This window comes from Vombatus ursinus, unplaced genomic scaffold (genome assembly GCF_900497805.2).
Source record: "Vombatus ursinus unplaced genomic scaffold, bare-nosed wombat genome assembly UNPS02014801.1, whole genome shotgun sequence".
Lineage (NCBI taxonomy): Eukaryota > Metazoa > Chordata > Mammalia > Diprotodontia > Vombatidae > Vombatus > Vombatus ursinus.
This window is the reverse complement of record NW_020954579.1, coordinates 3,510,156-3,522,116: the sequence shown is the minus strand read 5'-3', so window position 1 is coordinate 3,522,116 and position 11,961 is coordinate 3,510,156.

Sequence of the window (11,961 nt, the reverse complement as noted above, 5' to 3'; positions counted from 1 at the left end):
GTCCACCACTTCCAAGTGTTTTTCTTGGTGCCCAGTCAGTCTCACCCAGTCCCTCCTGCTTTCTAACTTCTCCCAGGACTCTGCCCTGAGACTGTGGGAAGAGAGGGTTGAAACTTGGAAGCTATCTATGGGTAAAGGGTAAATTCTGAAAGAATGTATTTTTCTTTTTTTGACTCAATTTTTCTTTCATCTCCTTTTTTTCAAGGTGCCTTGAATCAGTAGACTCCATTGCCATGACCCCTAAAACAGATTCTGGTGGCTCTGTACAGGAGCTAGGAGAGGGTCCTTGTCAAGCCAAGGAAAGGGCACCACTGAGTCCTGGGCTTTTGACCCAGGCTTCTCAGCCACTCCAGGGCTATACTTAGGACTCCACTCCCAGCAACAGCAACCTTCTGTCCTTGGGCATGGGTGGCATAGAGCATGGATCTCTGCTCTTCACTTCTTCACACACCACCCACAACCCCAGAGAGGATGCTGTGGTCCCTCAAGGAAACTCTCGCCCTTCTTCCTCATTTAACTCCATCAAGAACAGTGGAGGATGACTCCAGTCTGCACACCCAGTGTCTATGGACACTGTCACTAGGACTGAGGAAGAGAAATGACTTGAAGAAGAGCCCTGGACCTATGCCCTGACATCACATTCTAATGACTCTGGACTGGGTGAAGAAGTGTCAAAGAAGAGAGCTTTGTCTCCTGATGATTCAAGGGATGAAATATGCCCAGGATGGAAACACAGACAACAACAGGCCAGGTAGGAATACATGGAAGGAGGCAGAGGGCATGAGCCATAGTGATGTTCTCTTGGTTCTGAGGTTTGGGTGCCCAGTCCACTCAACCACCATCTTTACCTTAACCACATTTATCCTTTCTTCTCTTTTCCTGTCCCTTGCTCCTCTCTACCCTCCATCTTTCCCATCGTATTCTCACCCTCCTGGTTTTTTTTCTTTCCCAAGTCCCAGACCTTTTTCTGCCTGGGCCTGTCCATATTCTCCTCTTAGCAAAGTGCCAAATAATCTTGTAGTATAGCCTTAGAGAAAGTTGAGGCACCTACTCCTATCCTAGCTCCCTTGTTGGACCTCTCTGATTTTGAGAATCATGATGAAGCTCTTGAAATCCAGGTGAATCCCCGCTGGTTTAGGCTTTTACTGGGACATGGAGTAAAGGAGAGCAGGGCAGATGGCAAAATATCTTAGCCAGGTAGATATGGGCAAATGATCTGAAATGTTTCTAATATGCTCCCACCTTCACACTCCAGTTAGGTGGGGCAGCTAGGGGGCTCAGTGGATAGAGTTGCCAGGCCTGGAGTCAGGAAAACTCATCTTTCTGAGTTCAAATGGCCTCAGACACTTACTAACTGTGTGACTCTGGACGAGTCACTTAACTCTGTTTTCCTCAGTTTCCTCATCTGCAAAATGAGCTGGAGAAGGAAATGGCAAACCACTCCAGTATCTTTGCCAAGAAAACACCAAATGGAGTCATGAAGAGTTGGATACAACTGAACTGACTGAACAACAATCACATTCCAGAAAGGAAACTGAGGTGATTTGTCCAAAAAACACTCGGTACCTTAGAACAAAAATAAAGGTTGGTCAGGTATTTGGCCTTGGCAGAAAGTAGCTCTAGATTTCCAAAGCGAAGGTTACCCTGCACTGACTAGATCCCATTTCCTTTTTCTGGAGAAAGCTTAGATATAGAAGTACTAATGGAGTAGATAAGAAGCAGATCTGGAAATCTGAAGTGCAATACTGTAACAATATATGTTGTAATTACATTACTATACAATAATTATATTATTTTTCCCTTTTCATTCTTTAAGGTGTATGACATCTTTACAGTCCTGTGCTACTACAATTTCCTCTGAAAATGCTTCTAGTGATTACACAATACAATTAAGAGAAGGTGCTTTTAAGTCAAGGATGAGCCACTCCTGACTCCTGGGTTCTTTTCTCAGGCTCCCCAGGAGTCCATGGACTGTGCCTGTGATGCCACTCATGGCAGCAGCAACCTTGGGCATGAATGACATGAATCCTGGACTTCTTCCTTTCATTTCTCCACCAACCGTGCCTTTGGCTCCAGACACAATGCTATGGACCCTCCAGGGGACTGGTTCACTTCTTCCACATTTAAGTCCAACATGAACAATGCAGGCTGGCTCCAATTGTTACCCCAGTGCCCATGGATATTTTCTTTTTTTTCTTTTTGTATTTTGCTAGGCAATGGGGTTAAGTGACTTGCCCAGAGTCACACAGCTATTGAGTGTTAAGTGTCTGAGCCTGGATTTGAAATCAGGTCCTCCTGACTCCAGGGCTGGTGTTCTATTCACTACACCACCTAGCTGCCCCACCCATGGATATTTTCACTGAGACCCAGAAAGGAAGAGCCTGAAGAGCAACTCCTGACCTATCCTTCCTATCACTTTCTAATGACTCGGGATTGGTTGAAGAAGCCTCTGAGAGGAGAAGTGTATCCCAGTGATTGAAGAAGCAATAACTTCTGCCTGGGGCCTTTATGAATGAATTTTCCTCATTTTTGATCTGTCTTTCTGTGTATGTGTTAGAGGAAGAAAGAGAAAGAGGAAGTAGATTTTCTTCTATTCCTTAGGACACTTAGCTATTTTTTAACATACCATTTAAACAGAAGAAGGAAGAGGAGGGGAAGAAGAAGAAGAAAAAGATGATGATGCTGATGATAGCCAGCTGACCAGGCATAGCAAGAAATTTCTTCTGTTGTAGTGTAAAATCTGGGCTCCTTTCTTCCTGGGAGGGTGGAATAGTTGCAATGGGCTGTAAAAGTGGTGTGATGGGAAGTTTTTATATTTAGGTTTTAGAAAAATGTCTGTTCGTTTTCTGAAGAATTTATTGTCTACTGTATATGATGCCAATATCTTTGTTTTATTTGCTTTCTTTGAAATAAACTTGGAAAAGACTGCCTGTCCAAATGTGTGAAAGTTATCAAGTGTGAGGTGGGATAAGAGGAGTGAGCATATAATTTAAACTTCCCTAGGGTCTCCTCAAACAGCCAATCTGGGGGTGAATGTGTGACTTCCCTTGGGAGGTATGATACATCATAGTAGGAATTAAGTTTCTGACTTCCCAGCCCCGGGACAGTCTCTCCTCTCTCTGTGGTTCTGGAGGGAGAATCACCGTGAGACATTATAAGCTGTGTCACCTCTGAAAGGGCACAGAACATTGGACTGACCACGTGCTCCCTTCCCTAACTTCCTCTTTTGTAATTTTTCTTTAACAACTGAACCAAGGTTGATCTGAAGCAAAGGCATGATTTCCATCTTGGAAATAGCATGAAGGAGTGCTGGAAGAAAGGCTGCCATTCAGCTTTTCTCCCATGCTGCTCATGGCCTTGAATTCCAGGGCCAAAATGTAAACCTGATCAACTCATGAATTTGGAAAGTAGAGTGGGGGATATAAAATAAAACCACAAAAATCATCACCATTTCTATATATCAGCAACAAAACCCTGTAAAAAGAGGTAGTAAGAGATACCTCATTTAAAATAACCATAGACAGCATAAAATATCTGGGAGTATACTTGCCAAGACAAACTCAGGAACCACATGAATGTAATTATAAAACACTTTTTATACAAATAAAGTCAAATTTAAGTAATTGGAAAAATATTAGTCGTTCATGCATGGGCAGAGCCAATATAATAAAAAATGATAATTTTCCCTAAGCTAATCTACTTATTCCATGCCATCCCAATTAAATTACCTAACAATTATTTTATTGAACTAGAAGAAATAATAACAAAATTCATTTAGAAGAAAAAAAGGTTAAGAATATCAAATGAATTAATGCAAAAAATGTAAAAGAAGGAGGTCTAATGGTACCAGATCTTTAACTATATGTAATGCTGTAATTATCAAAACTATCTGGTACTGGCTAAGAAAAAGGAAGCTGGATTAGTAGAACAGATTGTACTGTGTGTGTCTGCATGGAACTTCACTGAGTGAAGAAAAGAGTACAGCATCAAGCTGGAGCTAGTTGAGTTCTCCCAGAGATGGAGGGAAATGAAATGTTGGGGAGACTGATTTGAGGTTCAGCCTCCAGGAAAATTGCCCTTAAAGGGAAAGGAATTAGGAAAGGAGTTATAAGGGGGAATAAAGAAAAAATTCTGAAATTTCGGGAGGAAGAATACTTAGTAAAGGCTCTTGAACATAAGCAGATAATACCACAGGGAAGATATTCATTACACAATGGAATATGGCCTCCATATCAGCTCTTAAAATACAGCTATCTTTGAATAAATATCATAAGAGAAAGGAAAATGATCCATTACTTGACTAGGCATAGGACCTTGGGAATTGATTATAAAACATCCACAAACAAAACCTCAATGGAAAACAAAGCTTAATGACAAATTGAACAAGAAATCTTGAGAGGAAATAAATGTTTTTTTTAAAAGAATGAAATAATGTTTAAATAAATGAAATGAGAGCACTCAAGGAAACACCTGGAAAATAAATGAGAGCTGTGGAAGAAAAAAATTGGGAAAGGAACATCCAGTCGAATACAAGAGCTACAAAATCTCAAACATAGAAAAACTCTAAGAAGTAGAAGGGACCAAATACAAGATAGAGACTCTATGAGGCAATGAGAAATATGAAAATCAAGTTAAAAGACTAAAAAAAATAGAAGAAAACCGATTATGGCATTATGATCCCAGTCAAATCTGCCACTGTGGCATCACAGAATACATCCTCCTTTATCACGACTTGACTTGTACTATTTCCTCAGATCAGAGGACTCTCTTGGATGAGGAGTCTGAATTTCAGCTTAGCCCTATCATGTGCACTAGTGTTTCCACCTCCTATAGCAGGGGTGACAAACTTAAACAGAAAAGGGATCATGGATAGATACCTGCAGGCTGCATATTGAGTTAGAAAACCTCATATTAACTTTCAGATCAAGGATAAAAGAAGAATGCCAATTATTAGCAGTATAAAGCAACCTAGTTCTGGGAATGCTGTGTATAGCAACGAAAAGAAAGAGAAATGGAAATAGCCTAGTTAAAGAGGAAATAAAGTGTGAATCTCTAGCACCGGAGGGTACATTCAAGGTGTGTGTGGGGGGGGGGCTTCCAGGTGGGGCAAAGAGGGAGGAGTTTTAAGGAGACCACACCTGAGGCCCAGAATGGTGAAAATCTATTCAGTTTTGGGATAGAAGATTTATCTTTGGGTAGTGACCTGTTACTGCTATCTTGGGGAGAAAAGAATCTTGAAGTCCCAGATGCAAGCCCTTTGAGCCCCATCCTCCTGTACTCAGCCTCAAGGACTGCAAATCTCATCCAGTTGGAAGGGCACAGAGAGAAATAGCTCTTTGACCCTCCCATCCCTAAGATTCGAGATTGAGATGTTGTCCACCAACTCCAGCCAAGCAAAGACAATGAGCAGGCTGGCTCAACACTGGGCAGAGACCACCTCCAGAGCTCTCAGCTCTTTGCCAGATCTGAGATGGATATGCACATGAGGACCATGGACAACTGCAGGTGGACCACTTCTCAGGAAAATTGAAAGTGGTCCTCCACAACCATTCCCAGCAGCTCAAGTTTTACAGACAGTAGACCAAAATGATCCTTACTAAGTAGGGCAGGTAAGTGAGTGGCTGTGAAGCCAGATGCTTGTGTCCTCCTGGAGCTCAGGAACTACGATCTTGACTCATTTTCTAAATTGTTGCTCTATATTCACTAGAAATCAAGTCGTGATATGAAGATCTTTGCTTCTTCTTTTAGTGGACCTTGTTTGGAGGAGTGTGTTGGCTCTCAGAAGTCAGCAGATTGATGTTTACTAAACAATGGCTTATGACAAATCTTTGCATTTGACTGATGACTTGTGCAGGAGTTCCTTGGCTATTTCCTTTGGGAAACTAGAATTCCCAGACACTTGATATAAGGCTAAGATGATTCCATGCAGAGTTCACACCAAAGACTGTAGTCAGTGTTGGAGATACAAAAAACAAATTAAAGTAGCTTATTCCTAGGGCAGAGACCTTCCTGGCCCTAATTGTCCTAGAATCCTGATGGTATGTGGGTTCAGTGATCATGTTTTCTCTCATTCTCTCTTCCTTTCTTCACAGGAGGATGTTCCCTTTCCTGACTTACAAAATCCTTAGAATGGACCCTGTTATCTTTCTGGAAATTGTTCCAGGTGATTAACACCACTGGCATTCTCAGAATGGCAAATGATTTCAGTGTGAAAAAAAACCCCAGAGAACAATATTCCAGGTAGTGAGAGATTCACTAAGGTGAGAGTAGGGGCTTGGCAGGTCAGCCAGTAGAGAATTTTCCCTTGTCTCTGATGTTGCCATGACCTTTTGTGAGGTACCTAGCAAACCCAAACCCTAAACCCTTTCCTCACCTATCCAGTCCTTTATGACTCCTCCTTCCTCAGCCCTTCTTCCCATTTCTCTCACACAATCCACCTCCATCTTTCCAATTCTTCTCCCCTGATCTTTTCTTTTGTCTTTCTCCAAGTCTCAGACTTTTCTCTTTCTGAATCTGTCTATGCTTTTCCCCTTATCTTAGGGAGCTAGATGGTTCAGAAGACCTAAGTTTAAATCATAACTCAGAAGCTTATGCCTTGAGTGACCTCATTGGTCTTCTGAAATCATCAGTAGTCATTGTATTTATTGGAGCTTTGAAAGTTGTTTGTCTTTAGACTGTCATTGCTCTTGTATTAAATTTTCTCCTGGTTCAGCACATTTTCTTTTATAAAATTTTATAAAAGTCTTCAATATTGTTTTTATAATATTGATGGTAAAGTATAAATTATTCCTTTGGTTCTGCTTGCTTGACTCTGCAATGGCTAGAATAAGTTTTACCATGGCTCTTTGAAATCTGTTTGCTCATTTCTGACAGCATAATAGCATTCAACCATATTGACACACCCCAACGAATTATGCTATTCCTCAATGGATGGACATTTCTTGACTTTCCAGAGTTTTTGCCCTCACTGAAAGAGCTCATTTAAGTAATTTTGTTCATTGCACACTGCTAAATGTTCTAAGTATATGAACAAGCAGTTCTTCAGGGAAGAAACCTAGACTATCTAGAATCATGAAGGGGGGGTGGAGGGGAATGCTCTGAATCACTATGAATTATTGAAATGCCAATTCCAGCAGTTCTGAGATTCCACCACATACCCAACAGTGTGGCAAAGATGACAGAAAAAGAAAATAAAAAATACTAGATAGGCTGGGAAAAAACAGATACATTGATTGTTGATGGACCTGTGAATGGGTATAACCATTCTGAAAAGCATTTAGCATCATACAGTGCAAGTAAACCAGTACAAGCCCCTTGTATATCACTACTTGACTCATCCCCAAAAGAAGTAAAAGAAATTACAAAACTTTTTAGTTGCACAAAAATATTTATAGAGCTTATCTTTCTACAGGGAACTGACTGTATATGTATTCAGACCCCCCCCCCAACATAGGAGCCCACTGGATGAAGCAAAAGATCAAATTTGAAAAACTCAAGATGACTAACAACAAGGCAGCTACCAGTGCTGTGACTCATTGTGCTCACCCCTCAAGCCCTGCCAAATCCATCAGCACAAAAGGAGAGGAAAGCAGGCTGAAGCTAGATGTACAAAAGAACTTTCCAATAGTAGAAGAGAAGGGAGTGAGACCTTAGAGCAGGTTACCAAGGAAGCATGGAATTTCCATTGTTCATACTTTCAGGAGTGGAATGAGCATCCTTCCTCTTCTACAGTTGGGTCTTCTTTTCTATTGATCCTAAGGGAGGGAGATCTTAGATGACACATGATCTTTCTCCACCTTCTCAGGCACTACTAATAGAAACCAGATGAGTAGGGCAGGAGGACAGAGAAGAAATTTCCTGTTTTCCCACGGCCTCTCTGCCACAAATCATTTTCCTTTTTGTCAGCTTTTCCAATATTATGGTGTGAGGTGGTAACTAAGAGCTGTTTTAATTGGCATTTCTGTAATTATTGATTGAGAGTGTTTTTCACATGGCTATGATAGCTTGGATTTCTTCCTTTGAAAACCACCTATAGGGGGCAGCTAGATGGCTCAATAGATGCAGCACCAGCCCTGGAGTCAAGAGGACCTGAGTTCAAATCCAGTCTCAGACACATAACATTCACTAGCTGTGTGACTCTAGGAAAGTCACTTAAAACCAATCACTTCACCAAAATAAAAAGAAAGAAAGAAAACCACCTATACATCCTTGGACTTCATCAATCAGCGAATGGCTATTATTCTCATAAGTTTGAACCATATATTTATTTTAGAAATTATATTTTTACGAGAGAAACTTGCAAATATTTTCCCAGTTTCTTGCTTCTCTTCTCATTTTAGCTGCATTGATTTTGTCTGTGCAATAACTTTTAAATTTTGTGTAATCAAAATTGTTCACTTTACCTCCTGTGTCTGTCTCTCATTTGGACATTAACCCTTCCCCTATCATAGAACTGAAAGATAATTTCTTCCATTTTCCTCTAAGTTCATTGTGATGTTTCACTTTGTATCTAAATAATGTATCCATTTGGAGCTTGTCTTGGTATCCAGTGTGAAATGTTGGTCTACCTAGTTTCTGCCCAACCACTTTCCAGTTTTCCCAACATTTTTGTTGAAAATGTTGGAAAATATTGAATAGTGACCTTTTTTTTTTTTGGTTGGGAGATGTTGAATAGTGAGTTCTTATCCAATACCTGAGATCTCTGTATTCATTAAACACTAGACAAATGTACATGTTTTGTAATTGTGTTCATGTAGTTCCTGTGTTTTTCTTGGCAGGAACATCCCCAAATAATTTATATGGTTATTTTAAATAGAATTCCTCTTGCTCTTCTTGTGGGTTCTTGTTGGTAATATACAGAAATACTGATGATTTGGGTGGTTTTGTTTTATATTCTGCATCTTTGCTAAAGTAGTTAATTGTTTCTATTAATTTTTTGATTGATTTTTCCAAATAAACCATCCTATTATCCACAAATGTGATTGTTTGGTTTCCTCTTTGCCTGTGCTTATCCCCTCAATTTCTTTTTGTTGTCTTATTGCTATAGCTATCATTTCTTGAATGCTATTGAATGGTAATGGTGATAATGGACATCCTTACTTTACTCCTGATCATATTAAAAATGCTTCTACCCTATTTCCATTACAATTAAATCTTGCTCTTTATTTAGATAGGTACTACAATTATATTGGAAATTATTGGATAATAAAATAATTGGAAAGCTATTATTCTTATTCTTTCTAGTGTTTTTAAAAATAAGTTTTATTGATTTTTTTTATGTTGTTATAGTCTTTTTCAGTATCCTTCTCTTTTCCCCTACCAGAGAGCCATTCTATGTAATTAATAGTAATTTTAAAGGTGAAAAAGGAAAAATGATCATAACTGATCAATGTATTGAAAAAGTCCTAAAACAAGTGCAATGTGCAACTCCTGTGAACTTCTCACCTTTACAAAGGAGTGGGTAAGGAGCATTCTCACATATCTTTTCTTTTAAGCCATGATTACTCCTTATAATTTTGCAACATAGACTTTTGGGGTGTGTGTGTGTGTGTGTGTGTGTGTGTGTGTGTGCATGTGTGTGCGTGTGGTCCTTCTTTCCATTTACATTGTGGTAGTCATTGTGCATATTGTTTTCCTGACTCTACTTACTTCCCTCTGCATCATTTCATGTATCTCTTTCCTTGCATCTCTGTATTCATCATATTCATCATTTTTCTAGCAAAGCCATGTTACATCACATTTATGTACCATAATTTGTTTAGCCATTCCCCAGTAGATGGACATCTATTTGTTTACAATACTACACTATCACAAAAGTGCTACTATTAATATTTTAGGGTATGTGGAGACTTTCTTCTTATTAGTGGCTTTCTTGGGATACATGCCTAGCACTAAAATGTCTGAATCAAAGGCTATGGATATTCTAGTCATTTTATTTGCATAATTTTAAATTGATTTTTTAAAATGGTTGCACCAATTAACAGCTCCAATAACAATATATGTGTGCATATCTTCCTATAATCCCTCCAGTGGGAAGTATTTGAATCTCTTGTCATTTTTGCTAAATTGCAGGGTAGGATTGAAACTTGAAAGTTGTTTTGATTTACATTTCCCTTATTATTACTGATTTGGAATGTTCCTTCATGTAGCTGTTGACCACTTTGTCATTATTCTTTTGAGAACTGTTTCTTCATATCATTTGGCCATTTATCTTTTGGAATATGACAATTGGAGTTAGATAGAGAGATACATATATACATACACCTATTAATTGTTTCTATGTTGGATATCAAACCATTATCAGAGAAATTTGACATGAAGACTTTTCCCATCTGATTCCTCCCCTTCTTATCCTAAGAGCATTAATTTTTTTCTGTGCAAAATATTTCATTTTCATGTGATCAAAGTTATCTCTTTTATCTTGTGTAATTTCCTCTTTTCCTTGTCTGGCTAAGAATAAATTTCCATGCAGTGGATAGAGCACTGGTTCTGGAGTCAGGAGGACCTTAGTTCAAATCTGACCTAGGACACTTGACACTTACTAGCTGTATGACTCTGGGCAAGTCACTTAACTCCATTGCCTAGCAAAAAACAAAAAACAAAAAAAGAAAAAAAGAATAAATTTCCAACTCATACCTGTGAAAGGTATATAATTGGCTTCTTTTCTTAGTATTTTTATAGCATGGTATACGATATCAACATTGTGCATCTTTTTAGAATGTGTTATGGAATATGGTGTAAAGTGTTACTCTAAGTCTAATTTCTGCCATACTGCTTTCCAGTTTTCCTAGAAGTTTGTATGAAGTAGGGAGCTCTTCCCTAAATAATTTATGTTATCCTACTTTAGTGAACACTGAGTTATTGAGTTACATTGTCTTTTATTTTTTCCTTGTTTAATCTATTCTATTGTTCTTCTTCTCTATCTTTAACCAATACCAGTTGGTTTTGATGACTGCTGCTTCATAATATAATTTGAGGTTTGGAAGTATTATTCCTCTTTCATCTCTACCTCTTTTCATCATTTCCCTTGATATTCCCTTGATATTATTCTTTTTCCAAATGAATTTTGTTGTTATTTTATCAAGTTCTATAGGGATCTATAAGGATACATATCCCTTGATAACTTGATTGGCACAGCATTCAAAATTCAAATTAATTTTGGTAATATTGTCATTTTTACTATCTTGTCACAGCCCAACCATGAGAACTGACTATTCCTCCTACTTTTTAAGTTGTTCATTATTTCTTTTAAGGAGAATTAGCCATTGAAACTATACTTCTTTTTTATGTTTTGGTAGATTGGCCCCCAGATACTTTATGCACTTTGTAGTAATTTCTATTATTGCCTCTTGGATTTTGTTGTTATTATATAGAAATACAGTTGATTTTTGAGGGTTTATTTGAAAGCTAGTAGTGAAGCCTGGAGAGAAATGAAGATATGACTGCTACCTGTGCTCAGAGGGTATGCTCCTGGAAGAGAAGGAGAACTGAAGAATACTTCTACATTCCAGGAACACCAAAAACAGCAACAGAAACAGAGGAAAGGTTTCAAGGTGAAAACAAAGAAGAAAAAGGATAGTAAGTGGCAAAGGGAAATATTCATATGTATCAGGAGGTTGGAAAGTTGGAAAGAATGGGATCAGGCCACAAAAGCCATCATTGAGGGGAGAACTCCCTTCAGGGAAGGATTCACTTTTCTTGCCATCACCCAACACTAAAAACCAGTTCAGAGAGGTATTCCTAACTACCCTGAGAGTAACAGCAACCTCTCCTCCAGACTGATTGTCCTACTTCCAGACTAACCCTTGAAGCCATCACCTTCAGGAGCAATCCTGTGGAGATATGATCTCTCAACTGCATCAGTAGCCACAGCCACTCAAGACTAGAAAATAAGATTTTATCAATGGAAATATCATTAATGAAGATGCATTACCATCTGCTTTGTCATTGTACCCTGAAGAT